General features: G+C 47.3%; 1 pseudogene; it reads right to left on the bottom strand.

Moving 5' to 3' along the window:
- Window positions 1-2,727: 2,727 nt before the first annotated feature.
- LOC141173242 (U2 spliceosomal RNA) lies at window positions 2,728-2,825 on the bottom strand (annotated as a pseudogene).
- Between the last annotated feature and the right edge of the window lie 11,695 nt (window positions 2,826-14,520).

Below are 14,520 nucleotides of genomic sequence, written 5' to 3'. Positions count from 1 at the left end.
GGGCGGAGACCCGAGCTCCCGCCCGAGTAACCCGGAAATGCTCGGTGCCCGCCGAACATCCCGAGCAGCCTGATGCTCGGGTGAGTACCGAGCAGTGTCGAGCATGCTCGCTTAACACTAATGCTAAGATGTTCATATGGACGGCGGGTAATGGCTGAATGAGTCCAGTATTGTTTATAAAGGATATATGGCATCGTTGTCACCTGGGACCCAGTGTCCAGCAGCACGTTCATGGGGATGCCATGGTAGGTCGTCCTCCCACGTACTTGTCTCGCCAGCTTTGTGGGCTTGGTCGTCTTACTCCTGGGGGTTGGCCCTATGCCCCAGGAATTGCTAGTTTAAATTACAGAATCTTGCGTAGTGCCCCGCCTTTTGACATTGGCGCCAGATGGGTGGTTTGTCCTGGTCATAGCGATCGCTATTCCTCCCTCTGGTCAGTGGAATTCTTCTCTGTCATCGCCACGGGACGTCATCTGGACTGGAAGCCAGCTGGATATTTTCCTTTGGAGACACTTGCATGGCCTGCACAGTTTTGGTTAGTGTAGCCACACTTTTGGTCAGCTCCTGGACCTGAAGGCGTAGGTCTGCAGATGGGTTATTATGTAGGGTCTACACATCAGCCTCCACAGGTGCTGGGGAAAAGGACGCCACCTAGCTGGGTGCCTGAGGGATGCAGTGCCACCTGGGTTTGGTTCTCGTAGCACCTGGATGGCTCGGTCTTTAAATTGTGCAAAGTCCAGATCAGGGTTTTGCAGAGCCATAATGCTCAGCTGTGTCCAGTGAGCGTTAGACAGCAGCCCCTCAATAAACTGCTCAGTTCTTGATCTGTCCTTGTCTCGCGCACTGTCGGGGTCTACCTGTTTAATGGCCCGCAGCACCTCCTGCAGGTTTAGAGCATAGTCCCGTACACTGTCCTGCACCCTTTGTTTGCACCCGTAGAACTTCATCTTAATTTCTGCTGCGGTGCGGGTGTCAAAGGTATTCTTCAACCGGGCCAGTATTTCCTTAACGGTGCCTTTGTCCCTGCCCGGCCAGGACTTCACCTCTCTCTGGGCTGCACTGATTAGCTGGCCTATGAGGATGCTGACTTTTTGCTCCTCAGGCAGGGGGTACACTTTAAACAAACTGCGCAGTCTCTCCTCAAAGTCGCTCAGGGTGTGCGACTCCCCTGAGTACTGGGGCAACCACGCTACCCCCGATATATATATGGCATTGATAACGGCATCACAGTGGCGGCGGCCGCGTCCGCGGATGAGTCATCTCCCAGGTTGGGCATCTTCCTCCCCCCTAGTGAACCTTAGCCAGGTCCTGGGTTTCTGCTGACGTACCAGTATGCTGTCTGCAGGTGGGAGGGATCGCTTACCCGGAGGTTCCGGATCGGGACCTCTTGCTTCCCCTCAGAGCACGGCAAATGACGTGATGACACAGTTCAGTAAAGGCTATTGCACACAGGACCCGGTTATACCGGGCTTCGTAAATCCTGTTCGTGACTCCAAGTTGACATGCCCCCTGGGCCGTGGGGTACTCGGTAGCAGGGCCGGTCGATGCTGGGGGGATATCACAGTAGTGGTCACCCGGTCCATGTCCCAGGGTGGTCAATAAAAGGGGATTAAAGTAAAGGGATTAAAGTTTTTATATATAATGTTTGTGACGCCACCTGTGGTATGCGGCTTTATGGGGCCGCCGCTGCGGTGCAGATCCTCTGGAGCTGATGATGACACAGCAGAGTTGGTTCAGCTCTCCACAGGCAGAGCTTAGCTCCAGGGCAGGAAGTGGTGATGTTATAGATGTTGCTGTGCAGTGTAGTGCAGGGGATGGTGCAGATAATGACCAGTCCACAACTTAATGACGGTTTCCTCTTATCTTTACTTGCGGTGGTTAGGCAGACCGGGGCACGGGTACTAGCTGATAGTAGAGGTTCGGGTGGCTTGGAAGCAAGTTGGGAATCCACCTCGCCAGGTAAAGTTGTAGGCCTTCCCCTTGCGCTAATCTCTTTGGCCCTGCTGTTTAAAGCTGTGCTGCGGCCCTCGTCCCTGAGTAAAACGTCTTTTTGCTCACCCGTATGGCAGGCAGCTCGAGCCTTCCTGGAGTGTCGCTCCCACGCAGTGGTGCTGGGCCCTATGTGCTGCTGAGCCTCCGGGTGTCTGATGGGGCCAGGAGACCTGCAGTCGCCTGCCCTCCGGTTTCTGCTGCCTGGACTTCAGTACCCCACAACCTCGGACTACGGTGTCCGGTTCTTCTCCACTTCTCTCTGGGGTGAACTGCCGTGCAGCTCCACTCCCCAGGTCTTAGCTCTTCGCTGTCCTCACTTCAACTCCTCTCACTAACTCTAACTAACCCCGCCTCCAGATTCCAGTTGCTAAAGTGAGGAGCTCCCCTTGCTGGTCTGGAGCCAGGAAAGTGTTGCATGCTACTGTACCTGACTAGGGGACCCCTGCTTGCTTCCAGACATGGCATAACCCCTTGTGAGGGAGGCAATGCCACTGTGGCAACGGGACTCCTGGGGTGCCACACCAACATTTCACTAAAGAAATTTTTTTTTTAAATGCTTGGTACTCAGCAACACCCAACTCATGGAACAGTTGAGTTAAAAGAGTAGAAGCTAATAACAAGGCTAATGACTAGGTATATGGTGTGTGTGCAACGGTGTAGCAAAGGAAAAATGCATTATTGCAGCTTATCTCAGGAAGGAAGGGATAGATAGATAGATAGATGGATGGATAGATAGATAGATAGATAATACAATATATTGGTAAAAGCAAAGCACATATACTAAATGAGAACAGATACTACACTTGATGTTAGCCAAAAGGCCGAGAAGCGATAACGTCAATTGGTTTTGGTCTATGACTGCACCCTGGCTTCAAGAAGGCACCCATTCTAGGGATAGGTACAAAGACTCCCCTTAGGAAGACATATTGTTCATCAATAGACACCTTAAAACCTTCAACTTTACTGCTTGTTGCAGCTGCAGCCCACGCACGCATTTTTAATCTGCATAAGTCTGCCTATTTTCACACATTATCCCCTCCCCCCCCCGCTGTCCCACGCGTCTCAAGACAAGGGGATGGGGAGAGGATAACTAATTAGTGACCAAACAAGCAGTGGTCCACCTTCTTCCTAGTCTGCAGGCTCCCTGCAGACTGAAGCTGACTGCAGCAGCACAGCCAGATAAATGCCAGGAGCTCATTATGACACATGCAATGGTGTTCCATTATTCCATTGTTCCATTCTCTTGCATTATTCCATTGTTCCATTTACTCATTACATCTATTGCAAGCAACCTATCTGCCTGGGTGAAAACCAATAGGATGCTCTGATTGACAGACATAGGTAGCACTTTAAAACAACATCTCAGGCGACTTCCGGATCCGGCCCTGGCTAAAGAGGATTGAAGGCTGAGAGCTCCGCAAAGCCTCGGTACAGAGACACTGGGCAGAGGGTCCGGAGGATAGTGGGAAAGTACCTGGCTGCACATGGATCGGTACATCCTCAGAAGTGGCTGTAAAATCCCTGTGGCAGGCAAGAAGCCTGGAGAGCAAAGAGGAGGTAAGATAGCCGACGCTGATAAAGGTAAGCACGCTGAGAGCTCACACCAAGTGGAGAGGGGGAGCGAGGCAGTTTCAGGGGAGGAGATGCAAGCCGATGCTGGTGTCAGAGAGGTAGATCATTGCCAAATGAACAGAAAAGCAGATCAGTGTGAGAAGCTTTCACTGGTGGCTGGTGCAACAAACTCTGACAGCATGAACTATAAGGACTTGGCACGAGAAGTAGCAAAACACCTTGTCCCAGAGATCACTGCCTCTCTAGCCAACACAATACAGCAGTCACTGGCAGCCCTTATAGAGGACATTGCACAGCAGGGGCAGAGACTGGATGAAGCTGAGGACAGAACAAGGAAAGTGGAGGATAAAACTGAGCACATAGAAAAGGATGTTATCCTACTGCAGAAACAAGTGTACATTATGGCTGACCACATTGAGGACCTAGAGAACCGGTCACGCAGAAACAACGTACGCGTAGTGGGCCTGCCTGAAGCGATAAAACCTGGACAACTTCAGAGGCTATTCGAGGAGGATCTGCCATCAGCTCTGGGTTTAGCACCAAAAACGAGAGTGGAAAGAGCGCACAGAATAGGGCCGCCTAGGCCAAGTACTGCCACAGAACCAGAAATGAATCAGAGACACAGACAAGCCATCGCCAAATACCTACACTTTAATGACAAAGAGGCTAAACTTCCAAGGCCACAAAATTATTATCTTTAATGATTACTCCGCAGAGGTCACTAAAAGCTGCTCAAAGCCACCCTGAAAGTACGGCAGGCAGACGGACTGGTAAAGAGCTTTCAGAAGCCGGTGGAGGCAGAGGAGTATGTTACCAGGATGGTGGAAAAAGACGGACCAAAAGAAAAGAAGAGGGCTTTGCCACGACAGGAGAGAAGAACGGAAGAGGACGCAGAGGCTGATGAAGAATCTGGGGGACGGAAGTCAGCAGCGCAAACCCAAAGATCGCCCCAAAAACATAGGGGATCCCCGGCTGCAGACTCTGGTTAAGAAAAGTGGACCATATGGGAGGGGATAACATTTTGAGAGAGAGAGATCTCAAAAAATCTGGCAACCCATGGACTCTCTTGATTTTACTCACTTGAGGGGGTGATCATTTAAAGAACAGAGACATGATTTAGTAATAACAAAATGCCGGGGAGGAGCATATGGGGAGAAGCTGCCAGAAAAAAGGAGGTCACAAAGATGAAGACGTCATTGTTTGTTTATATGTTGTTATATGTTAATGTTAAGGGGAGGTTTATTAAAGGGAAAGACATACAGAATGCTGCTCAAGTACAGGAAGGAACAAAAGTATTAAGGAGTGTCAGTTCAATCTATAATCCAGAAGTGATAAAACACATAGTATGCGGATAGTCTCGTGGAACGTAAAGGGGCTAAGAGCCCCAACCAAGAGAATGATGGTTCTAAGACACTTAAAAAAGTAAAAAACAGACATAGCACTGCTGCAGGAAACCCATCTGAGGAAGGAAGACTTGTTTAGAATGACAAAACTGTGGGTGGGGGAGGCTTATGGATCGGAAGGGGAAGGGAGGAAGGTGGGGGTGTTAATATTGCTGCACAAAAACCTTAGATACAAAGTGACACAGGTAGAACATGACGCAGAGGGAAGGTATAAAATGCTACAGCTTGAAGGGAATGAGGGGGGAGCGGAGTATAATTAATGTTTATGCACCAAACGCAAACCAGAAACCATTCTTCGAACATTTGCGCATTAGTTTACTGCAAAATACGACCAAGAAAATAGTAATTGGAGGTGACTTTAACAATACTCACCGTGAGGAGGTGGACAGACAAAGTTTAGGGGGTGCAAAACTTAGACTGAATGGGAAATCAACTCTGCTAGCTGACTTGATAGCTGACACAAATTTATCAGACGTGTGGCGAATGGAATTCCCCATTGAGCGAGAATTCACACACTTTTCCCACCTGCATCAGACTTGGTCCAGGATTGACTATCTTCTTGTCAGTAGAGAATTGCTAGATAGGTGCAAGGAGACTAAAATAGAGGAATTGGTTATTTCGGACCATGCGCCAACCTCGATAAACCTCCTAGAAAAATACCCAAAAGGGACAGACTATATATGGAAATTTCCTGCCTTTCTTCTTAGAGAGCAACATTTTATCATTACACTACAGCAATGGTGGGAGGAATACACTTTCCACAATTCATCAGACGAATTAAAGACACAAACATTCTGGGAAGCAGGGAAAGCTGTTTTGAGAGGGAGACTGATGGCATATGTCCATACACTGAAGGAAAAAACGAACACAAAATACGAAGAGGTTAGCGGTGATTTGAGGAGAAAGTACGTACTCTTCCAACAATTAAAAACGGAAAGGGCAAGGGAAGATTGGAAGGAGGCCAAAAAAAACTTTGATGAATGGGTGGAGAAGAAAGAAGGATTTAGGAAGTCACAAATGGAAATTGAACTAAGGAGGTTTGGGGATAAAGCGGGACTGCTACTGGCAAACTTAGCAAAAGGAAGACAGGGGACGAAAGGCATACTGAAACTTAAGAACGAGAAGGGGATAGCTGTAGATAATCCCAAAGAGATAAGCCATGTCTTAAGGGAATTCTATGCGGCTTTATACTCAGAAGATGGCTGCGAAGAGGATATGGGAATGACCTTCCTCAGCAAAATTAAAATGCCTGCCATAACTGAGTCACAACTGAACATGTTAAATGCACTAGTAACAGAGGAAGAAATGAAAAACACTATTGGAGGTCTACCGGGCAGTAAAGCCCCTGGGCCTGATGGGTTCACAGGCAATTTTTTTAAGGTCATGTTCCATCAAGGAGCTCCTATTTTGACTAAATGGTATAATGAGTTGCTACAGGGTGGTGAACTGATGGGGGGAACCAACATGGCCTATATAAGTTTGATACCAAAAGAAATGAAGGATGGGGAGGATCCAGCGGCCTACAGACCTATATCCCTGATAAATCCGGATATTAAAATTATATCCAAACTGATGGCGAACAGGCTAGCATAAATACTCCCGACACTAGTGTCACCAGCACAAGTGGGCTTTGTAAAGGGCAGGAGCGCAGTCACAAACATCAGGCGTACATTACTAGCATTAGACACAGTAAGGAATGGAGACAATAAGAGTAAAGACCCGGCCTTAGTTACATTAGATGCAGAGAAGGCATTTGACAGGGTGAAATGGTCCTGGTTAAAACAAATCCTAGACAAAATGGGGGTGATGGGCAAATTTAGAAACCTTATAAAAGCCCTATACAATAATCCCATGGCGAAAATTCAAACCGCAGGGCACCTTTCCGCTAGCTTCCTGCCCTTTGTCGCCACTTATATTTAATTTAGCGCTTGAACCTTTGTCATGCTATCTGCAGCAGTATGAAGTATTTGAAGGGCTGAAAATAGGAGACGAGAAGATTAAGGCCTCGTACTTTGCGGACGACATAATACTTTATATGGCAGAGGTAGAAAGAGATTTACCAGGAGTGTTAAATCTTCTGGAGGCTTTGGGGAAATGCTCAGGGTTTACGCTAAACAAAGATAAGTGTGAAATACTGGAATTAAAAGAAATAGGAAGAGGGCGCACAGTGAGAAAAGAGCTGCGTGATATACCGATAGCAGGAGCATACATAACCTATTTGGGCATCAAACTGGGTAGGAGACCAGAGTCAGTGTATAACTTAAACTTTCCCCCAATTATATCTAAAATACAGCAAGAACTAGAAACATGGCAAAACTTGCCCCTGAGCCTGTTAGGCAGGATACACCTAATAAAAATGATGAGCGCTGCAAAACTCATGTACCCGCTGCAAACTATATCAACTCTTTTAAAACATGTAGATGTGAAAAGGATAAATTCTTCTATTAGGAAATTCATATGGAAGGGTCGGAGACCTCGGATAAAACTGAAAACATTGATGGCAACAAGTAATGAGGGAGGTGCCAATCTACCAGACATAAGAGGGTACAATCTGGCATGCATATCTAGACACATAATAGACTGGTTGAAAGGTACTAGTAAATATTCTGACACGAACCTGGAAAAACATTATGCAGGGCCCTGGAACTTAGTCGCCCTGCTACATACACCTTTAAATTTACTACCTAGCAAAATTAAGAATTCAATAATATACCGGGACACGATAGCAACATGGAAGGAAATAAGAAAGCGACTAAAATTATCATGGAGAATATCTAGGGATTTGCCTTTGTGGGATAATCCAGCACTAAGACAAATAGGGGAAAACAAGCTTTTCCAAGAGTGGAAAATAAAGGGGATACATAAGGTAGCTAACTTACTACATGAGAAGGAAAACAGGTGGCTATCTGAAGAGGAGACCATCTCAAAATGTAATCTAAAAAAAACAACAATACCTACAATTTGAACAGATAAGAAAGACAGTGCTGGTTCACTTGATAAATGTCAGGGAAGAAACAAAAATGAATGCAATGGATACCCTGCTGCTAAACCGGGTAAGTTCGCACCATAGTGTTTCTGCAATATATAAAGGTATTAAAGAAATCCTTGTGAGGGCGGATGCGAAACAAATATTTGGATCTTGGGAAAGTCAAATAGAAGGGGTAGAAATTGGGAAAAAAATTCTTATTAGGTTGGCAGGTGGTGCGGAAAAACATATTGAGTGAGACCTGGAGAGACACGCAATTCAGAATTATGCATAGAGCAATTATAGCCTTTAATATACCAGTTTCCAAAAATATGATAGACCGCCTGACACACTGCCCAAAGTGCAAGTTCAAAAGTTCTAACCTACTGCACGGTCTGTGGAGCTGCCCCAAAGTGCAAAAATTTTGGATGGATACAAAAAGTATACTAGAGAACTCAGGCATACACAATATAGATTTCCATCCACTACCGTTTCTTTTTCATTTTTGGGGTACTGAAGAAAATGCACAACAGAAGGGTGGGAATGTTTTGGCCCCAATGTTCCATACAGTGTGTTTAATAGCTAAAAGAAGTTTACTAAAACATTGGTTGTCTGACTCTATTCCAAGTCCGAATGAAATCATAGCCCAATTGAAAGCCCTGTTTCGCTCGGAAAAGCTGGAAGCCGAGTGTGATAGGGAAAAAAATGTAAAAGCACTCATGATAAAGTGGAGGGGTTTTCTATTATTATACAAATGAGGAAATTCAAGGAGTTGTGAAGCCATTTCTGTGTACTAGCTGGTATATAGTAGAAGACATGAGTGGAACATTGGGTAGGTTAAAAATTGCTGATCCAAATGTGGAAGGGAAAGAAGCTATAGAACGTGTCGCATAGGTGAGAGGAGCTATAAGACACTGAAATAAATAATGACAGAACTAAAAAGGTCGCTGTACATAGGTATTCCTGTATGTCTGGGATGAGGGAGGGTAGTTGGGGATTATTCTGTTAAATTGTTTCCTGTTTGGTTTTTTTGCTTTTTTCTCTCACTGAACATGATATTCAAAAATCCGGAATAATACTATTGATCAACGATGTTACCTTTGAGAGAGATGTACCTTAATGTATCCACAGTCCAGTACAGTTGTATAAAGTGAAAATTTCAATAAAAAGTATTGTTAAAACAACATCTCAGACCAAACTTTTTTATCTTTTTTTTCATCCACAGATAGAAAATTAAAGAAGTAAGTGCTCTGTAATAGTGTGGAAGGATGTAACCTTCCTTTGGCACTGATGTAGTTAAAGGAGAATGTTCCCGAAGTTAGACCTCTCTGAACTGTTTGTAGGCCAAGCTAAGGGGTAAGCTGCATTGGTCCAGTTAGTAGAGTAGAGGGGGGAACTTAGTGCCATGATCAAGCCTCGAGTGTTTATAGAGTTTGTTTCTGACATAATTCCTTGTGGGCTGCAGTACTTGTAACCAGCCACAAGATGCCACTGTCCCGGTTGCAGATGCCAGGTTGAGTCTGCCAGCAGTGTTACAGACAGTGATGGGGTTAATGGTGTGTGATGACAGCCCACAGAGGGTGGGCAGATTAGGAAAATCTCTGCTTAGCTTCCAGCAGCAGGAAGTGATGAGTCAATAAGAGTTAGGACAGTGAACCATACGGGCAGCCTGAGTATATGGTAGCTGCTAGGGTAGACAGGAGCTCCATACCCTCAGACAGTGGGATCGCCAGTGTAAAGATTTCCCTACGCAAGAGTCCTGTTAGCAGGCCGGAGAAACTCAACAGAGGTATTGAGAACCCGGGGCACTTCTAGTCTGCAAATCGCAGAGGAAGATAAATAGGACCCAAGGCTAAGATGTGGGGGAGATATCGGATCCGGAACACTGCTGGTATTGCAGAAGAGTCTCTTGGGTTAGAGATTAGAGTCACATAGATGCTTCACTTAAAGAGGGAACCAGGGCTGAAGATGTTGCCAGCGCCTGTGAGGGAGATAATAACCTGTCGTGCCTTATCCATTATATCTGCCTGTAAATATTGTACATATTCTTCTTCCCCAAGTAAAGTCCAAGTTATGGTTAATAACCTCGTGTCCTCTGAATTTATTGCTGCCCTGGTCCCAGAAGAGAAATGCCTGGAGACAGCTGCGATCGGATGGTTGGAAGTAAGTGGAGAGCACCACATACACAGCCACACATCAGAGGGAGGACACGTATTGTCTGTAGGGTGCCAGAGTGAGCAGGGGCTACAGCTCGCAAACGACTACATCGCTGATGCACCTTACATTTGGCATAGTCGGAAGGATGTGAGCTCCTCGCATGAAGAAAACGGGAAAGAGCCAAAGCAGAACACTGAGGAGAAAGTGTTGGAAGTCATGCGGACCAAGATGGCGGCCCAAAGCATGGATTCCAAGTTGGTGATAGTGGCGGTAAAGTCTAGGAGAAGAACCGCCTATCGTGGGAGTGGACGGCGTCGGGGAGCGCAAAAAGATTTCCAGCCCCTACGAGTTCCGGCCCAAAGGAGGATGGGCCCAGCAGTGAAGATGTGTCCTAGGATGGGACGTCCAGTGAAGAAGAGGGCGCGGCGCAAAGCGAAGTCCCGCCCAGTGAGTACCAGCGCGCCCAGAGAAGGGGCGCGGCTGAAGGCGGAGCTGCCGAGAGTGACGTGTGACGCGACGGTAGCATCAGAAGACCGGCCCAGAAAGAGGAGGAGTTGTACGCGCAGGATGCGCGTCATCGGCAAGCGACCAGTGCCATTTTCTGTCCAGCGCACGAGGGGAAGGAGGTGTCGCAGTGAATGCTCCAGGAAAATGGCAGCCGGAGGATCTGACGACGCGATGGAAATGAGCAGTGAAGAGGAAATCCTGAGGATCATCACCCCAGGGGCCACTGCCGGAAGCCACTCACCTGCGGACGCTGCCCACGAGTCTTCACCATTACCACCAGTGGCCGTCCAGTGGTCCACTAGGCCTGAACCAGAGGTGGGTCTGCTTGTTCATGAGCTGCGCGTGTGGTGCTGGAGCCGGATGCCGAAATATGCTTCCTCCTTGGCGGAGGGTGAAGAACATCTCGGTGGGGCCGAAGCAGCAGCCACAGCATGGCCTGATAAAGATGAGTGGCTTATACCTTGTTGGCTGGTCCCGCTCGCGGCGCCTATAGTGATAACTCCTGGGGTGGCGGCAGAGGCTCCTAGGCCTGAAGTAGTTGTCATGGAGGCGAGGCCTCCAAGGAGAAAGGCCACATGAATAAATTGGTGGCAGATGGTGCTGGAGGTGCTAAATACTCCCTCAGCGAAGCGCTACTCCGAGCTTGGTAGCCTGAGGTTGACTACGCGCAATCCCCCAATGATGCTACGGGAGCACCGGTGGTGGACCGATATGTTCCTGCGAGGCTGGCTGGAAGGGTCCAACGGGGCGTGGAGGGAGTCAGTAGAGGCTTTCTAGACCCGGGGGCGGGTCACAGAGTTCCACATCCGTGAGGGATACGGATTCCTTGATGAAGAGTGGACCGGGCACGAGGTGTTTTTTACTCGCGAGGTGGTCAAGCGAGAGTATCTGCCTGATCATCTCCACAATCTGCATGTGGGAGACATAGTCAACTTCGTAAAGTGTGAATGCTCCAGAGGGTGTTAAGCGGCTGCGCTCACCCGTTACTATGAGAGGAAAGATGTCCTCGAGAAGAACGAGGAGGTCTTCAGGCGGAGGGCCAAAAGCGAGGCTCTGCAGCGTTGGGCTATGGAAGCCCCTAAGGGATTTTTACCCCTCCTAAGGCCGGTGTCCCTGTAAAGGAGGAACCAAGAAAACGCCAATGGGGAGAGATCGAGAGTGAAGAGGAGGAAGGCTTCACAAGCTGCGGGGCAGCTGATTCTCCCAGTGAGGTGTACGTTGTCAGCTCGTCGCCAAAACACTCTGGAGGGGTTGAAGGAGCTGGGCAAGGAACTGATGGAGGATCACAGGCAGACGCCAGCAATATGATCCACAACTTTACGGTGACCAGCTACGGCCCTACCCAAGTTGACTACGGCAGTGCTACATCCTCGGATGAGGACCCTGGGGCAAGCAGGTACCCTGACCAGCCTTGGAGATGGAAGAAGCCACCTTCATCTGCAGCATGGGCCACCTTCATGAAGGAGTGGAGGGAGGCCTGGAAGAAGTGAGCTGGTCTGTTAAAAGGTCCGTTGACCTTGTCATTTCTTCCTGCATTAGGATTCACCAGCTGTGATTCTGTTTCTGGGACTGTTAGACCTCTCTGAACTGTTGGTAGGCCAAGCTAAGGGGTTAGCTGCAGTGGTCCAGTTGGTAGAGTAGAGGGGGGAACTTAGTGCCATGATCAAGCCTCGAGTGTTTATAGAGTTTGCTCCTGACATAATTCCTTGTAGGCTGCAGTACTTGTAATCAGCCACAAGATGCCACTGTCCCGGGTGCAGATGCCAGGTTGGGTCTGCCAGCAGTGTTACAGACAGTGATGGGGTTAATGGTGTGTGATGACAGCCCACAGAGGGTGGGCAGATTAGGAAAATCTCTGCTTAGCTTCCAGTAGCAGGAAGTGATGAGTCAGTAAGAGTTAGGACAGTGAACCATACGGGCAGCCTGAGTATATGGTAGCTGCTAGGGTAGACGGGAGCTCCGTACCCTCAGACAGTGGGATCGACAGTGTAAAGCTCTCCCTATGCAAGAGTCCTGTTAGCCAGCCGGAGAAACTCAACTGAGGTATTGAGGATCCGGGGCACTTCTAGTCTGCAGGTAGCAGAGGAAGATAAATAGGACTCCAGGCTAAGACGTGGAGGAGATATCGGATCTGGAACACTGCTGGTATTGGAGAAGAGTCTCTTGGGCTAGAGATTAGAGTCACAGAGATGCTTCACTTAAAGATGGAACCAGGGCTGAAGATGTTGCCAGCGCCTGTGAGGGAGATACCTGTCGGGCCTTATCCATTATATCTGCCTGTAAATATTGTACATAATCCTCTTCCCCAAGTAAAGTCTAAGTTATAATTAAGAACCTCTGTCCTCTGAATTTATTGCTGCCCTGGTCTCAGAAGAGAAATGCCTGGAGACAGCCGCGATCGGATGGTTGGAAGTAAGTGGAGAGCACCACATACACAGCCATACATCAGAGGGAGGACACGTATTGTCTGTAGGGTGCCAGAGCGAGCAGGGACTAGAGATGAGCGGTGTTCGACTAGAACTGTTCGCCAATCTCAAATTCGAGCTGTTTTGGGCGGTGTTCGAGTTGTTCGACGAACCCGAACGATTTGCAAAAAATTCGGCTGTTCGAGGTTATGTTCGATAACTGTTCGTGCACCAAAAGCGTGTCCTGCATGTCTGGCGCTATTTAGAGCACCAATCATGCAGGGATTGTCTGCCACTCACTGTAATGCCACAGCCATGGTGGTTGTGGCATTACAGTGATTGCCCAAATCGATGGGAACAGTGCTCACAGTGAAACATGAAAAGCCGGCAATTCATCAGCGGCATACACCGGTACCCGACAATTTAGAACAGAAAGAATAGAGCTTCACACATAGATTAGATAGATAGAAACATGTCAGTCACATATATATGAAGTACAGTGACAGTGTTGCTTACTGTACTTGTCATTTAGTGTAAAGGATTTATCAAAAAAAATAATAGTGTTTTCATGCACCGTCTCTTTAAAAAAGCCGGTCGGCAATTTAGCAGCGGTACCCGACAATTTATAACAGACAGAATAGAGCTTCACACATAGATTAGGTAGATAGAAACATGTCAGTCACATATATATGAAGTACAGTGACAGTGTTGCTTACTGTACTTGTCATTTAGTGTAAAGGATTTATTAAAAAAAAATAATAGTGTTTTCATGCACCGTCTCTTTAAAAAAGCCGGCCGGCAATTCAGCATCTGTACCCGACAATTTAGAATAGAAGGAATAGAGAATCACACATAGATTAGATAGATAGAAACAGGTCAGTCACATATATATGAAGTACAGTGACAGTGTTGCTTACTGTACTTGTCATTTAGTGTAAAGGATTTATTAAAAAAAAATAATAGTGTTTTCATGCACCGTCTCTTTAAAAAAGCCGGCCGGCAATTCAGCATCTGTACCCGACAATTTAGAATAGAAGGAATAGAGAATCACACATAGATTAGATAGATAGAAACATGTCAGTCACAAATATATGAAGTACAGTGACAGTGTTGATTACTGTACTTGTCATTTAGTGTTAAAATAAAGGATTTATTTAAAAAAAAATTGGCGTGGGGTTCCTCTTAATTTTAGTCTCTAGCGGAGGTTAAGCAGACTGCTGGGGCAGATGTTTGAAGCCTGGGAAGGGGGTAATACCCACGGAGCTTCCCAGGCTACTAATATCAGCCCCCAGCGGAATACCTAGCCTTTACTAGCTATTAAAATGGGGGACCCCCCAAAAAAATGACGTGGGGTCCCCCCTATTTTAATAGCTAGCAAAGGCTAGGCAGACAGCTGGGGGCTGATATTAATAGCCCAGGAAGGGTGCCATGAATATTGGCCCCCTCCCAGGCTAGAAACACCAGCCGTCAGCCGCCCCAGAAATGGCGCATCCTTAGAATGCGCCAATTCTGGCACTTA

The sequence above is a fragment of the Phyllobates terribilis genome, unplaced genomic scaffold (assembly GCF_046119375.1).
Source record: "Phyllobates terribilis strain yellow unplaced genomic scaffold, ASM4611937v1 Scaffold_12__6_contigs__length_324123572, whole genome shotgun sequence".
Taxonomy (NCBI): domain Eukaryota; kingdom Metazoa; phylum Chordata; class Amphibia; order Anura; family Dendrobatidae; genus Phyllobates; species Phyllobates terribilis.
Note: the sequence above shows the minus strand (reverse complement) of the source record. Positions and strands in the feature narration are given on the sequence as shown.